General features: G+C 46.3%; 1 non-coding gene across 1 annotated transcript; it reads left to right on the top strand.

Annotated features, from left to right (window-relative positions):
* The first annotated feature begins 3,200 nt into the window (after positions 1-3,200).
* Positions 3,201-3,304, top strand: LOC133058119 (U6 spliceosomal RNA). The gene has a single exon (XR_009693236.1). It is a non-coding gene; the product is annotated as a U6 spliceosomal RNA (small nuclear RNA).
* The last annotated feature ends 13,859 nt before the right edge of the window (positions 3,305-17,163 follow it).

The following is a 17,163-nucleotide window of genomic DNA, read 5'->3' as shown; positions in this document are numbered from 1 at the left end:
CGGCTGAATTTCCAGGACGCTCTGTGTCCTGCGTGTTCCTTCTTTATTTCTTTCCTCCAATTACCATTATCTCTGCCCAGTCAATCTGTCATACAAAAGGGGGACATTCAAATGAAAGAGGATGGAAACACACCCATGAGCCCCATATATGCCAAATGTTGTTCTCCACCTTTAATAAGCAATATTTCATAACTACTTCAACTGTATATCATTTGAAGGATTTTTTTTTATTTGAAAGATAATCAAACAGAAGCTCAGACAGGGAGCATATGGTCCTAAGTTCTGAGCTGGAAGTGCTGAAGATGGGGCTTGAGCTTGGCCTTTCTTTCCACCTGGTGGTGGTTTATTTGCTAAGTCGTGTGACTCTTGCGACCCCATGGACTGTAGCCTTCCCAGACATCCTCTGTCCATGGGATTCTCCAGGCAAGGATACTGGAGTGGGTTGCCATTTCCTTCTCCAGGGGATCGTCCTGACCCAGGAATCGAACCTGGGTCTCCTGCATGGCAGACAGATTCTTTAACCACTGAGTTACGAGGAAAGACTTTCTTTCCATATAACACTGTCCATATCTGTAGGCCAAAATGCTCAGTGTAGGATCTAGCAGGAAAAGTTCCTGTTTACTGAGGGCTCATTGAAACAGCATTGTAACTGCTTTACTTGCATTAACTCATCTGTATTCACACCTGAATGAGGTAGGGATGGTTTTTATTCCCATTTTAAAGCTAGGTAGTGCAACAGAGGCCCTGAGAAACTGACCCACTTTCAAAGGTCACACCCTTGGCAAAAGCTGGAGCTGACACTGGAACCCCCCGTTTGGATCTGGACCCCAGACCCTTGACTCCTGAACTGTGTGCTAAATGACCACTTTAACAAGCTCTGCAGGGAGTGGAGGAGGCTCCTGCTATAGTGAGAGACCCAGTTCATTTCTCCCTGGAGCGGTGAAGAATTGAATGGCTTCTTCATCCACTGCATCCCTTGGGGGGCCCAGTGGCATTCAAGGGGTCCACTGTTATCTCTGTTTCATGTCCCCAGTTCTTGGAATTCTTCTAAGACCTATGACTGACTGTTTAGCCAGCCAGCCTCTAATGAGTACTTGTGCGTGTGTGTGCTAAGTCACTTCAATCGGATCTGACGCTTTGCAACCCCATGGACTGTAGCCCACCAGGCTCCTCTGTCCATGGGGTTCTCCAGGCAAGAATCCTGGCGTGGGTTGCCATGCCCTCCTCCAAGGGATCTTCCCAACCCAGGAATCAAGCTCGCTTCTCTTCTGTCTCCTGCGTCGGTAGGCGGGTTTACCACGAGCCCCTCCTGGGAAGGCCTTGCGCTGTGCTGTGCTTAGTCGCCCCATGGACTGCAGCCCGCCAGGATCCTCTTTCCAGGGGGATTCTCCAAACAAGAATACTGGAGTGGGTCACCATGCCCTCCTCCAGGGGACCTTCCCACCCTTACCATCCACCAAAAAAGTAATGCAGAAGGCTGCAAATAAGAAAAGAGTTTATGGGACTTCCCTGCCAGTCCAGGGGTTAAGACTGACCAGGGGACTTTGCAGGGGACATGGATTTGAACCCTGGTTGGGGAAGTAAGATCCCACATGCCTCACAGCACAACCAAAATATTAAAAAAAAAAAAAAAAAGTTTATTTGGAGTCTTAAGAATTGCAATGCAGGAGACATAAAAGTTGCCATGAGGTTGTTAAAAGTTTCCTGGTGGAATCGTTATAGACTCCAAAGCGACTCAGAAAATACTTTTCCTTAAGGAATCACAAGTTGTTTCAGCGTAAGGGGTCCAAAAAGCATCTTGAATCTCTGACAGGTGTTCTGGATGACTTCATCAGGTCAAAAGGTCAGATTCCATCCAAGCTGATATGTGCATGTCACATCATTATTTTTTTTATTGGAGTATACTTATTTACAACGTTGCATTAGTTTCAGGTGTTCAGCAAAGTGAATCAGTTATACATATATCCACTCTCTTAGATTGTTTTCCCACATAGGTCACCATAGAGTTCTGAGTAGTGTTCCCTGTGCTATACTGTAGGTCTGTATTCGTTATCTGCTTTATAGATAGTGTGTGTCTTTGTCAACCCCAATCTCCCAGTTTATCCCTCCACCCTCCCTTTCCCCCTGGAAGGTCACACTTTCTTAAAGGCCTCCTGCCCTGCTCCACTTTGGAGAGCTCACTTAGCAACATTGTTTAGTTGCTAAGTCCTGTCCTGCTCTTTGCCACACCATGAACTGTAGCCCACTGGGTTCCTTGGCCCATGGGTTTTTACAGGCAAGAATACTGGTGTAGGTTGCCACTTCCTTCTCCAGGGAATATTCCCAGGCCAGGGATCAAACCCACATCTCCTGTGATGGCAGCTGATTCTTTACCACTAAGCCACCTGGGAAGCCCTCACTTGGCAATACTGACTCCCTTTTGATTTTCCTTTCATGCTAGTAAATGCCAAACTCAAACTATGGAAACACAGCGCCTGCCTGCAAAGAGTTCTCATCCTGTGGGGAAGATCATATTCAAATGCAGGCAAAAACAAAACTATAGAGAGATAATTCTGTGGGTGACTAATTAGCATGTGAATGGCACCAAATTTTTGTCTAGTCAGGGAAGACTTCCTGGAGGAAGAGAGTCTTCCACTTGAGCCTTCGAGGGTGAGTAAGACTTGAAGTGGGGAAGAGGTCAGCATATAGTCTTGGCCTGAGTGGGGAGCCTTAATAAGAATAGGGAGGTCGGCTAGACTGGTTGAAAGGTCCTGGAAGGGAATGAAAGTGAATAAATCTGGAAGAGTGGGTTGGGGATTGTGGAGGTTTCTGAGGACCCAGAGGAAAGCCTCTAAGTGTACTTTACACACTGATGTCTTATGAAGGCTCAGAGCTAGGGCAGGTGTATAGGAAAGGAGTGGCGAGATAAAGACAACTCTTAGAGAAGATTAACATGAGGCAGCCTGTTAAGCTGCAGAAAGAGTGAGAGTGAAATTGAAGGGCAGAAAGAGTGAGGGTGAAATTGAAGGGCCTGCAGGGGCCCATGGAGGGAACTTTGAATATTTCCTCTGTGGTGGGCCTTAGGCACTTAGCATGTATTATGACATGTAATCCTCCCAAGAGCCCTGGGGAATTTGTGTCATTAACCTCTGTTTCACTGATGACTAAAGCAAGGTTAAGGAATCTCCCCAAGGTCACCTGGCTTAAACCAGCAGAGCTCGGTCCTCGCTTCAGCAACACATGTACTAAAGTCAGAGCAATACAGAGATTAGGATGGCCCCTGTGCAAGGATAACACGCAAACTGGTGAAGTGTTTCATTGTTTAAACAAATGAGCAAAAAATAAAAGCAACAGCAAAATACAAAAACATACAAACAAAAATGAACAGAGCTCAGATTTGAACCCGCACAGCCCACCACCCGAGCTCACTTTCTAACCCCTTTGCCATGTCACCATTATACCGCTGACCTAGAAAAATCCAGACTGGCTAAGTCTGAGACAGTCACCTCATCTGGCACATCCAGCAAGGCAGACGGTGGAGAAAAGTATTTAGGACTTTGCTCAGGAAGATGCCTGAGTATTCAGGACACCCAACGCCTCTAAACAAAGAGTTGGGAATTGTCGTGTAAGTTAGCTTATGATTGCTTTTGACTGTTTGCTTGTTTCGCCATGCCACTTGGCTTGTGGGATCTTGGTTTCCCAACCAGAGACTGAACCCAAGCCACAACAGTGAAGGCATCAAAAGCATTGAGTCCCAACCACAGGACCACCAGGGAATTCCCAGCTTTTGGTTGTAATGGGAGGGGCCGACTTCAAACTTTTGATTGCCGAGGCATGCACTTCAAAGACATCCATCTCTGACAAGCACATTGCAGGCTAAAAAATCAGATAAAGGGTCAGGCCACTCCACCCGTGAAGTTCCCCTTTCAGAAAGCTCTGGGTGACCTAGCTAACTGACCACTTGAGTGACCCCAGTTTTCCCTTCCTTGCTTTCTTTATTTCTTCTGTGTTTTAAATTCACCCAAAAAGAGTGAACCCATGAAATCCCAGGTACCTCACCCTCACCCCAATAAAGGCAGAACCCCAGGTCTGAGCTCTCTCTCTCTGAGACCTCGCTCTGTGGCTACTGCAGTGCTGCGTACCCTCCAGGACCATGAGGAGCAAACCTTGTCTTTTCAAAGTTCTCTGATGGTTGTTGCTAAGGTGCATAATAAGAATCACAATGGCTGGTCTAGCCTTAACATCAGCTTCAGCTGGGGAGGACTCAGTGGTGCTCCCCTGAGGAGTACAACCCAGGTGAGTGCCTGCAGGCATTCCTAGCTCATAGCATCAACAGACTCAGACTGACCCAAAACAGAGATACAGACCCAGAATTGCAGAAATACGGAGAGTTTCGTGCCTGGATTGTGGATAGAGTCTTTAGTAATGGGTACTTGGTGGTGACTATTTTTCAAGTCCAATGGAAGCCAGGGAGACAGACTCAATCAGAGAAATACACCAGCATTACCAAGACTAAGCAACTCCATCGCATGTCCCTTGAAAGGGTGGGTTTCCCAGGTGGCTAAAAGGTAAAGAACCTGCCTGCCATTGCAGGAGCCACAGGAGACCCAGGTTCAATCCCAGAGTGGGGAAGATTCTCTGGAGGAGGAAATGGCAACCCACTCCACTATTCTAGCCGGGATACCCCCATGGACAGAGAAGCCTGGCAAGCTACAGTCTATGGGGTCCCAGAGAGTCAGACACAACAGAAGCAACTGAGCATTTTCCTTGAAAGGGAGGAGATCGACCCCCTCCTGCCACACCTGAAGTCCAGGGACACCTGAAGGCTTAGGGGTAGGGTGGGGAGGAAGTACTTCTAAAAGGACAGGGAAACTTTTCCCTCCAGCCCTTTGGGTGTGCCTGGAGACTACAGATTTAGTTTGTGAATCTGATTGGGCCAAGCCCTAAAGGGATTTCCTCAGAAGCAAGCAGAATCCTGTCTGAAGGAGCAACAGCCTGTGGTATAATAGCTGGCAGGCAGCAAGCATCCTGTGAGGCTGGCCAAATGCTGTGATTTCACAGAACCACTGCAGGAAGAGATGGGAGTGTATATGGGGGAGAGAAATAGCAAGTGTCAGGCCTTCAGGAGAGGAGTCTGGAAATGAGGTCAATGACAAAGCAACATCTGTACCTCATGAGAATGTAGGGGAACCTGGCCAAATACACAGATCTATAACTGTTTAGTTTTCAGAGTCTGGAAGTTTGGAATCCAGGGTGGAATCAGTTGGTGAGAGAAGAGACCTTTTCAACAGGGTCAGCAGTGAGGGATGCTAGTGACATGGTGATGGTGATGGTGGCTCTAAGTGAGGCTCTGACAAGTTCGAGCAACTGTGAATTCTGTCATGAATTCATAGAGAATCCTTACAAGGAGCCTTCCAGTTGTGGAACTGAGCCATCCATTGAAGAGACCACAGATGAAGGGAGAAAGAAATCTGGCCTGTTGAGCTGCATCAGGTAAGGACATCTTGGTTAGGAGAGGCAATATTTATTTTGCTGCATTAGTCAGCAGAAGCTAGGTTGTGCTGTGTAACAAGCAAGCCCAAAATCTCAGTGATTTTACACCTGAAAGTTTATTTCTTACTCATACAAAGTCCAACCCTGAGGGAGGACTCTATCCCACATATTCACTCATGGACCTGCCATCTGGAATGTCACCAGTTCCTAAATAAGGGCAAGAAAGTATAAGTTCTCCTGAGCTTCCAGTGGGAAGTGACAGCACATTGACTGGTCAGAACTAGTCATGTGGCCTCACCAAACGCAAGAGGAGCTAGGAGATGCTGAGGAACAGATGAAAGGTCTGGTGAGCATCCCTGTCCCCGCTGCACTTAGCAGAGCCTGGCATTTGTCATTGAGAGAAATCTCTTGACCCTTGGAGAGCACTAACTGAAAGCTAAAGGAGTTTTTTTTCCTGAAAATTCTGCAAGGCATGGGGGGTTAGCCATGTTGCCTGGACACCACTCCTCTGGACAACCTTCACACACGTGGTGGGGGGTGGGGGTGGGGATGAACACTCTCCCCCAGAGACAAGTGCACATGATGGAATCCAGGATGCCAGGAGCACAGGCACTGTGGTCCCCAGAAGAATGCTGCCAGGCTTCTCAGGGCAGAGGCAGAGCCTGGCACTAGTGGAAGCACATAGGTGATGCCTCATGAGAGTCCCTACTTGGTTGCATTGTGACTGGGGGACTATTTCAGGAGACTGAGATCCTTCATAATGCATGTGCAGGACAAGAGCTGAAGACAGTGACCTCCTGTTGAGTCAACAAGGCTGGTGACACTCCAATCACCTTGTGCCCATATGGCACACAGGGAAACAGATTTGAGGGAGTTCACTGACTTCTCAAGGTCACCTGGTTAATGAATGGCAGAGCCTGTTGATCCCCTGGCAGCATTTGAAAGCATGAGATGCACTGCTTGGAAGGCATGAGATGCGTGGGAAAGATAGTGAGCTAGAGCCAGGATCCCAGGTCCTGGTACAGGCCTTGCCATGGCTCTGCTGAGTGGCCTTGGGCACATATCCTGTCTCAGGGCCTTGGAAACCTGGCATTAGAACACAGCCTGCTTCCTCCTCTTCTAGGCCTTCTTGACAAGCTCCTTCACAGATAGGGTGTCACTGGACCACTGGGAACGGAAGGATGCTACCGTGCTAGAGCCTGATGGGGCCCGTCTGCTGTTCCAGCCTGGCCAGCCCCCAGAAGCCACCAGCCTCGGCCCTGGTGTGGGACAGTAGGGGTCAGGAGTCAGAGGCGGCCCGGCTGCCCCTGCCCTGGGGCTCCGTGTCTACACCGGTATGTCCCTGCCCTGCCGTAGGCCAGACCCCCATCCTGAGTCCTGACAAGCAGCCTGATGAGTGAGGGCAGCAAGGCAGCTAGTAGAGTGGGAGAGTGGAGCCCAGGGGAAGGCAGAGGAGAGTCAGGAGGGAGTTTGTGGCCGGGTCTCAAGAGTTCCGAGTCCTCTGCAGAGGGTCAGTCTAGAGCCAACCCTGGCCTCCTCTGTCCTTGTCACTGAGCTCCCCCAGAAACTGGACCTCCAACCTTCGTGCTGGGCTTCAGCTCCCCTCTCCAGCACCCAGTTGGCTCAGCAGTAAAGAAGCCACCTCCAATGCAGGAGACACAACAGATTCAGGTTTGATCCCTGGGTCCGGAAGATCCTTTGAAAAAGGAAATGGCAACCCATTCCAATATTCTTGCCTGGGAAATCCCATGGACAGAGGAGCCTGGGGGGTTACAGTCCATGGGATCACAAAGGGTCAGACAAAACCGACCTACTCAGCACACACACACACTCCAGCACCCACGCCTCCCCTCTGGTCCTTCCCCTCCCTGGTCAGGGACTTCCCTGGGGGTCCAGTGGTTTAGACGGCATTTCCAGTGCAAGGGGCATGGGCTCAATCCTTGGTTGGGGAAGATCCCACATGTCATGTGGCATGGCCCTCCCCAAAAAGAAATCCACCGCCCATCACTAACCTGCATCTTCCCAGGCCTGAGCACAAGTCCATCCTCGGCAGCAAGCCTCCCTCGGGCCTGGTATTGGGCACCGTCGACTTCGTGGTGGCCCCTGACCCTGAGCCCCCTCCATCACCCCTGACACTCAGCACCTCCCAAGTCCAGCAGCGAGCGTCTCCCTGTCCCCCGTCCTTACTCTATCTCCCTCACATTACCTTGCCCTTGACTCTGGGCCCTCCCTGTCCTACCCTCTTACTGCTCTGCAGTCTTAGCTCCTCTGGTCAGAATCATCCAGAAGTTTCTGGATGAACTGACATTCCAGAATGAGCTCATTCAACCACACATCCCAGATTCCTGAGTCCCTGCATACATACCCTTTCCCTTCCACCCCACCTTCCCCCTTCTCCTGTGTCCCTCACCTTGACTCAGCCCATGGAGCCTCGGAAATTTCAGAAGATTCCAGCACCCAGCAGGGCTGTGTTCACCAGGCTGCCGGGGCTGCCTTTCCTGGACAATGTGCTGTCACTCCCGTCCCCCACAGAGACAGAAGGGTAACTGCCTCCTAGGATTACGATGCCCAAGGTGGAACATTCTCCTTGTGGGTGTTTTTCACTTCTCAGTCTGAAATCCCACCCTGGACAGCAAACAAGTGAGCATCCGATCTCAGGCTCCATTCTCCATGTCTGGACACAGAGAGGGAAGAAGATGGAGGGACAAACTGACAGAGTAGCAGTGATCTACAATCACTACCGTGCAATAGCTAGTGGGAAGCTGATACAACACAGGGAGCTCAGCTTGGAGCTCCATGATGACCTTGAGGGGTGGGATGGGATGGGGGTGGGAGGGAGGCTCAAGAAGGAGGGGATATATGTATACATATAGCTTATTCACTGCATTGTACAGCATAAACTGACACAACATTGAAAAGCAATTTCACTCCAATTAAAAAAAAATTGTTGGGTCAAAGTAGGCTAAAAAAAAAATTAGGAAACACTTTGGGATGACTGGAAAAAATCTCAGGCTCCATTCTTGAGTCAGTTTTCATCTTAGACTCCAGCTGCCCCCATGGTTCAGGGCTCCTCCTCTGAGCTGAGCCCCTGCCTCCATCTCCACCTTCTGCTGGGTGTGCCCTACCCCATTCTCACACCCACTAATGGAAACGGAAATGCTTCTCTAGTAAAGAAAAGTCAGCATCACAGACCAAGGAAGTTCCCTTTCTGCTTTCTAACATCAAACACTGAGATCTTTATTTCCAACCCTTCCCTTACTGTGGAGGACTAGAGATCTGAGACTGCTAACAGCACTGCTAACAGCGTATTAAAAAGCAAAGACATTACTTTGCTGACAAAGGTCTGTATAGTCAAAGCTATGGTTTTTCCGATAGTCATATGGATGTGAGAGTTGGACCATAAAGAAGCCTGAGGACCGAAAAATTGATGCTTTCTAACTGTGCTGTTGGAGAAGACCCTTGAGAGTCCCTTGGACTGTAAGGAGATCCAACCAGTCCATCCTAAAGGAAATAAACCCTGAATATTCATTGGAAGGAGAAGGCAATGGCAAGCCACTCCAGTACACTTGCCTGGAAAATCCCATGGATGGAGGAGCCTGGTAGACTGCAGTCCATGGGGTGGCTAAGAGTCAGACATGACTGAGCAACTTCACTTTCACCTTTCACTTTCCTGCATTGGAGAAGGAAATGGCAACCCACTCCAGTGTTCTTGCCTGGCGAATCCCAGGGACGGCGGAGCCTGGTGGGCTGCCATCTATGGGGTCGCACAGAGTTGGACACGACTGAAGCGACTTAGCAGCAGCAGCGGCAGCATTCACTGGAAGGACTGATGCTGAAGCTGAAGCTCCAATACTTTCGCCACCTGATGTGAAGAGCCGACTCATTAGAAAAAACCCTGATGTTGGGAAAGATTGAAGGCAGGAGAAGAAGGGGACGACAGAGGATGAGATGGTTGGATGGCATCACCGACTCAATGGACATGAGTTTGAGCAAGCTCTGGGAGACGGTGAAGGTCAGGGAAGCCTGGCATGCTGCAGTCCATGGGGTTGTAAAACAGTCAGACATGACTGAGCAACTGAACATCTGGGCCCTGAAAATACCTTGCCACATGGAATCACAGTCTTCCTCTGTCATCCGAAAAACTGGAGAATGGTTTCTGTTTGTTTTCAGTAGCATCTTTTTTTTCCCCTTTGGGACCAACATTCAGTTCCTCTGGGTGCCATAAGCCTCATATTTACTAACTGAAGGGCAGAGAATATTCGTAGAATTTTTGAGTGATTTCCAGCTCTGATGATCTGAGATTTGCCTGTAAATCATGAAAATGAGCCTGAGGGCCAGGAGACACCAGGCTTTCGGGAAATCGAGATTATAAACTTGACTTTTAGTCCAATAGGCTGACACCACCAGGCAGCGGTTCTCAGCAGTGAGCAGCCCAGGCTGTCTTCTTTAAGAAACCACACTGGGAGATGAACAGGAAGAAGAAAAGAAAATAAACATTCACTGAATACCACTTACACGCCAAAGGATATTCAGGGGTGTACATGTGTTATCCCATAGCTTTTTTAAACACTGAGATTTTATTCACACATTAATAGTATTCACCTCTTTAAACTCTACAGTTCAGTGGTTTTAGTATATTTATAAAGTTGCTCAACAATTACCATTATTTAATTCCGGAATGTTTTTGTCCCTCCAAAAAATCACTCCACATTCAATAATACACACACTCTCTGTTCCCAGCTCCTGGCAACCGCTAATCTATTTTCTGTCTCTATTCATTTTTCCCTTCTGGACATTTCACATGCAATCTGGGGCATTTGGTAATGGGCTTCTTTCACTTAGCGTAATATTTTCCAGATTTATCTATGCTGTAACAACTACCAGTACTTTATTCCTTTCTATGGCTGCTGCTGCTGCTGCTGCTAAGTCGGTTCAGTCATGTCCAACTCTGTGTGACCCCATAGACGGCAGCCCACCAGGCTCCCCCGTCCCTGAGATTCTCCAGGCAAGAACACTGGAGTGGGTTGCCATTTCTTTCTCCAATGCATGAAAGTGAAAAGTGAAAGTGAAGTTTATGACTAAATAATAGCTATTGAATGGACAGACTATATTTTGTTTCCTCAATTGATGGACATTTGGTTTGTTTCTACTTTCTGACTAATGTGAATAATGAATCTATCAACATTTGTGTACAAGTTTCTATTTTGAAACATATGTTTTCAATTCTCTTGGTTAGTTTCCCAGAGTAGAAAACTGCAGGGTAATATGTTAACTCAATGTCTGATTTTTGAGAAACTTCCAAACTACAGTAGCTGCACCATTTTACCCCAATATATGAGGGTTCCGGTTTCTCCATATTCTCACCAACACTGGCAATCATCCACTTCTTTGATTATGGCCAACCTTGTGTGTCCAAAGTGATGCATCATTTTAGTTTTGATTTGCATTTCTCTAACAACTAATGGTGTTGAGCATGTTTTAATATGCTCATTGAATTGTTATATGTTTCTTTTTACATCTTTGAAGGTCATACTCCTCTAATCCATCCTGCCAAACTCAGCCTTTTACAGTGTTCAATCCACCTGCATTTAATGTAATTACTGATGAGACAGGATTTAAATATGCCATGTTATTTGTTTTATAGAAGTTTTATATCTCTTTTATTCTATTCCTTTTAAGTGGATATTTTCTAGTGCACCTTTCTTGTCTTTTTTTTTTTTTTTTCATTATTCTTTTAAACATTTATTTTCTGCCAGGCTCTTCTGTTCATGCGATTCTACAGGCAAGAATACTGGAGTGGGTTGCCATTCCCTTCTCCTGGGGATCTTCCTGACCCAGGGATTGAACCCAGGTCACCTGCATTGCAGGCAGATTGTTTACTGTCTGAGCCACGGCTCCAATATACTTTCTTTTCTGTTAAATGGATATTTTCTAGCGCACCTTTCAAATTTCCTTGTCTTTTCTTTCACTGTTCTTTTAAAATTTTATTTTCTTATACATGTGTTGTGGATTGAAATAAACATTTTAATTTACAACAGACTATTTTGGATTAATATTAAGCTCAGTAGTATACAAAATATTGTTTCTATGTAGCTTCATTCTTTAATCCCCCTTTTTTCCTATTATTGTCACAAAAATCACATCTACATACATTATATATCTGTCAACACTTATTTATTGTTAATCACTTTGGATAGTTTGTCTCTTAAATCAAATAGGAGAAAAATAGAAATGAAAATTACAAACAAAACACAAAAATACAAAAAACTGAAAAAAAAAAACAACACCACAAAAACACCTATTGTCTTTTCTATTGACCTATGTAGTTGCTTTTGCTGGTGCTCCTTATTTCGCCATGTGCATTTTAGTTTCTGTTTAGTGTCTTATTTCAGCCTGAGAGACCCTCCTTAGTATTTCTTGTAAGACAGGTTTACTAGCAGCAAAATCTCTCAGCTTTTATTTATCTGCTGCTGCTGTTGCTAAGTCACTTTAGTTGTGACCATCTCTGTGCAGCCCACCAGGCTCCGCTGTCCCTGGAATTCTACAGGCAAGAACATTGAGAATGTCTTAATTTCTCTTCCAATTTTGAAGAATAGTTTTGTCCAGTGTAGAACAGGTTGATAGTTTTTATTTCAGCTCTTTGAATAAATCATACCACTACTTCTGGCCTATGTAGTTTTTGATGACAAATCAGCTGTTAATCTTATTGAGGATCTTTAATATGTGATGAATTAATGTCTCTCTTGCTGTTTTCAAATTATCTTATTGTCTTTGGATTTTGATAGGTTGATTAAGAGTACCTCTTTAAATTTATCTGCAGTACCTCATTAAATTTATCTGCAGTTTGTTGAGATTATTGGACATGTAGATTTTCATCAAATTTAGGGGTTTGCAGGCCATTATTTATTCATATATTTCTTCTCTCTCTCTCTCTCTGAGAGTCCCATTAGGCATATGTTGAGACATTCTTTGCAGTCCCACAAGTCTCAAAGTGAAAGAAAGTGAAAGTGTCTTCACTTTGTGACCGACTCTTTGTGACCCCAGGGACTATACAGTCCATGGAATTCTCCAGGCCAGAATACTGGAGTGGGTAGCCGTTCCCTTCTCCAGGGGATCTTCCCAACCCAGGGATCGAACTCAGGTCTCCCATATTGCAGGAGGATTCTTTACCAGCTGAACCACCAGGAAAGACCCACAAGTCTCAAAGTTTTGTTTCTTTTTTTCATTCTGTTCCTCAGACTGGCTAATTTCACATATACCTATTTTATATTTCCTGATTCTTTTACTTCCTGTTTGCTCAGTGCCTGAAGATTAGGCAGAGGTGAGAGTTTAGGGTCTTTTGAGGTCTTTCCTGAGCATGTACACAGTTCTAGGCATACGTCTGACCTTCTAGATTCTGCATAGTTTCATGAGGTATTGATAATCCCACTGAATCATCTGAACACTGAGGCCCCATTTGGTTAAGCGACTGGCACAAGATGGTCATCAAGCAGTGTGAGGCACCAGATTCAAACCCAAAGCCATACTCTTTCCTGCAATTTGCATGGGTGTCCCTCTTCCATGCTCGCTGGGAATCCTGGTTTAACCCAGCATAGGAGCCCTCCGTACCAAGTGTGAGAATGAAACTCCTCGTCTGTGGCAGGTACCTAGAAGAAGATAGCTAAAGTCAAAGCTGATTCTAAGGAATCTCAAGAACGGAGGAAGGAAGTCTTGGGCCATGTATGATAAGCAGGGAACAATTACCTTTGCATAATTGGGAAGGGAATTACGGACTTAAGGATGAGGGAAGCGTCAAGGACATTGCAAGTGACTCCAGCCCATTTTATTTCAATATTTATTTATGTATCTGGCTGTGTTAGGTCTTGGTTGCTCCATGTGGGATCTTTATTGCAGTAGGCTGGCTCTTGAGTTGTGGCCCATGGACTTAGCTGCCCCATGGCCTGTGGGATCCTGTTTCCCCAACCAGGGATCAAACCTGCATCCCCTGCATTGAAAGGTGAATTCTCAACCACTGGACCACCAGGGAAATCCTCCAGCCCATTTTAACAGCCATCATCTGTTAGACCCTCACTACAGATACCTGGTCCCATGACAAGCACTTGAACTATAGTAGGTCTATGAAACAGCACAAGGGATCTTAAAGTGGCATAGGATTCCAGAGTCTAAGGCCTTTATTTCAAGGATCAACCAAACTGTCTTTATTGAGTCCCTTCCATACAGTCCTTGACAGATGGTCACTTTCAGTGACAGGGGACTTACTACCTTTCAGGGCAACACATTCCATCTTCAGGCTCCTCTGCTTGTCAGATTATCAGCCAAACTCAGCAGGGCGGCGTCTTCAGCGCCTAGAGGTTTAGTTCTTGACCTCACCCTTCTGATCTATGTGACTTTGCCAAGTCACTTCCTTTATCTGACCCTGTTTGCTCATCTGAAATATGGAGACAGGAATGCCTGCTTGGCAAGGCTATTGGAGGACAGATGACAGCAATTCAGAGTACTTGGTGGAAGGGCTCAGTAACAGCAGTTATTGCTTAAGTTCTTCCGCACGAGGGGCTGAAGTCTGTGTCTCGGCCGTTTCCACCCATTCTTCCTAAATCTGTTTGTTCAGCTCACTCTCTCATCCCCCAGCTCATACTTTCAGACCATCGCATATAGCAATTACTTTGCTTATTTTTCTTTATGCTAAGTAACTCTACTACTGAAACTACTACCCAGACATATAGTCTTGACTCCTTCCATCGCCCTTTTTCCTCTCCTCAAAAGAGAAGACTTACTATCCGTTATACTCACAGTGTAGGAAGGTCTAAAGGCGCTTCTGACAAGCAGAGGAAAAAAAAGTGAGTCTTACTCCCTCATTCCAAAGCTTATACCTCTAGTAGTGCAGTCCAAGGCACCTTCACTTTTCTACTACTTAAGTCACATGTTAGACTATCCAAGTCCTGTTGTTTGCACTTAAACCTGTGAAGTACAAGGTCAGTATCTTTCCCATCCCTGTTAAAATACATCTTGTTAGATTTAGCATATGTCCCAGGCTGTTGGGGTCCTGATTTTTCACATCCACCTCAAAGCCTATTAATGGGAAAATAGGGTGGGAATAAATCCTACTATATCTTCTGAGTTCCCCCCAGTGTCTCCATAGCCTTCCACTCACCAACTCAGATGTCCTGGGTAGATGAGCAACCAAGGCTATTTCAACAAGAAACAAGACTGAAAGGTGCTGAATTTAAGTCCATGAGTACTCATTGTTCACCCTGTATGTAGCAGGCACGTGCAGACCCCCTTCTCATGTGACGCTCGCAACAGTCCTCAGCAGAGGACATCATAAACCCATTGACAGATGTGAGTCCATGAAGTCAAGGGATGAGCAAAAAATCACTCAGCTATAGGGCTGGGGCACACATCTGGGTTTATCTGACTGCAGAAGCTATATTCTTTTCCCTATATTGTCCATGTTCCTCATTTCCTAATGGGGTTTATGAGTATTTTCCAAACTTCAAAGTGAGTAGGAATCAACTGGAAAATTTGTTAAAAATAAGATCCACCCTCACTCCCCAAATTCTAATTCACCAGGTCCAGAGTGAGGTCTGGACACTGACCTGTGCACACTACTGCATAAGAAATAGACAGCTAATAAGGACCAGCTGTATACCAGAGGGAACTCTGCTCTATACTCTGCAATGGCCTATATAGGAGAAGAATCTTTAAAAAAGTGGATATATGTACACGCATAACTGATTCACTATGATGGACAGCAGAAACTAACACTGTAAGCTAACTACACTCCCATAAAAAATTTAAAAAAAAAAAAAGAAGTGCTAGATAATTCTGTGGCTAGTGGGACATACAACAGCCTGTTCTGTCACCCCAGCTGTTTCATTTTCATTTACCACTCAGTCATGTCTGACTCTTTGCCTCCCCAAGGACGATAGCCCGCCAAGCCCTTCTGTCCATGGAATTTTCCTAGGCAAGAATACTGGGGTGGATTGTCATTTCCTCCTCCAGGGATCTTCCTGACCCAGGGATCGAACCTGTGTCTCTTACATTGCCTGCATTGGCAAGTGAGATCTTTACCGCCAGTGCCACTGTACTGGTTCTCAAAACCAATTCTCTAGCACTGCCTCGTGGCACTTAAGGCTTCTCTAGGGCTTAGATGGTAAAGAAACTGCGATGCAGGAGACCTGAGTTTGATCCCTGGGTCCGGAAGTTCCCCTGGAGAAGGGAATGGCAACACACTGCAGTATTCTTGCCTGGGAAATCCCATGGACAGAGGAGCCTGCTAGGCTGCAGTCCAGGGGGTCACGGTGGACTTGTGGCATTTGGGCTGCTTCCTGCCCCGGGGTCAGCACAAACAATGGGGCCGGCCAGCCTCTCCTGGAGGGGGATAGAGGGACTGTCAGAACCCTCCTCAGTCACTGTGTCTTGTTGCCTCCATGGGATTTTTCTGCCTGGACTCTAAACACTGCCTCTTTCTGTGATTCTTTGATTCGCTCTCCAGACCTGGCCAGAGGAAGTGGGAAAACCCAGGCGTGGATGTTGCAATAGCGTATTATGTAACTGACTGGAGTGCTCCCTGCACCCTGAAATCGCCCACGATAGAAAATGAGACATTCCTGGGCCTCCTGCCAGGCCTTGTCCTCAAGCCCAAGCATTTACGCCAGAAACAAGCAGCTCTTTGCCCTCCGTGGCCCAACCAGCTACTTTCTTCTTACCCCTGGCCCCACAGCCCCGAGATGCTGCGGCTTCAAACGTTAGCATTTCAAGAAGGTTGCTTCATAGGCTGGCATCTCGGGCACTTCCCTATCTTCACCTGCTATCCTGCAGGCTTGTTCCTTAAAGGAACCCCTTTTGGTCACAAGATAAAAAGAGAAAACTGCTTCTTCCTTCCTTTCTGGATATGAGTAACGATTGACTTTTTCTCGTGGTCATTGTGTGGTGACAGTTTCTGAGGAAAGCATCTAAATTTAATAAGTTCCTGAGCTTTCTGACTGCATCTTGTGAACTCTCTATGGCAGAAAACTTTCAGAGGGACTGGGTTAAAATGCCTATGTGACTCTGAACAAGATACCTAACCCCTCTGAGATCCATTTCTTTATCAGTAAAATTAGGGATAACAGTCTGATCTCTCGCTTAAGAGAACTGAATGAACTGGTGGTTCAAAGGGCTCAGCAAAGTTGCTGGTGCATAGTAGGGGCTCTGTGTACCCTTGTTCATTCTCATCCTTCTGTCCATCCTCCTACACAGTGAGGTCCCCAGAGAAGCAGCATCTCCATCACCTGAGATCCTGTTAGAAATGCAAGATTTCAGGCTTCCCAGGTGACTCAGTGGTAAAGAATCCACCTGCCAATGCAGGAGACACAGGTCTGATCCTTGGTCTGGGAAGATCCCACATGCCACAGAGCAACTAAGCCCACATGCCACCATTATTGAATCAGTGCTCTAGTGCCCGGAAGCACAGCTACTGAGTCCATGCACCACAAATATTGAAGCTTGCAAGACCTAGAGTCTGTGTTCCACAGCAAGAGAAGTCCCCACAATGAGAAAGAGTAGCCCCACTCATGGCAACTAGAGAAAAGTCCGTGCAGCAACCAAGACCCAAAACAATCAAAAATAAATAAATAAAATTATTATTTTAAAATAAATGCAAGATCTTATGCCCCACCCCAGACCCATCCAATCAGAATCTGCATTTTA

Source organism: Dama dama, chromosome 5 (assembly GCF_033118175.1).
Source record: "Dama dama isolate Ldn47 chromosome 5, ASM3311817v1, whole genome shotgun sequence".
NCBI lineage: Eukaryota > Metazoa > Chordata > Mammalia > Artiodactyla > Cervidae > Dama > Dama dama.
Note: the sequence above shows the minus strand (reverse complement) of the source record. Positions and strands in the feature narration are given on the sequence as shown.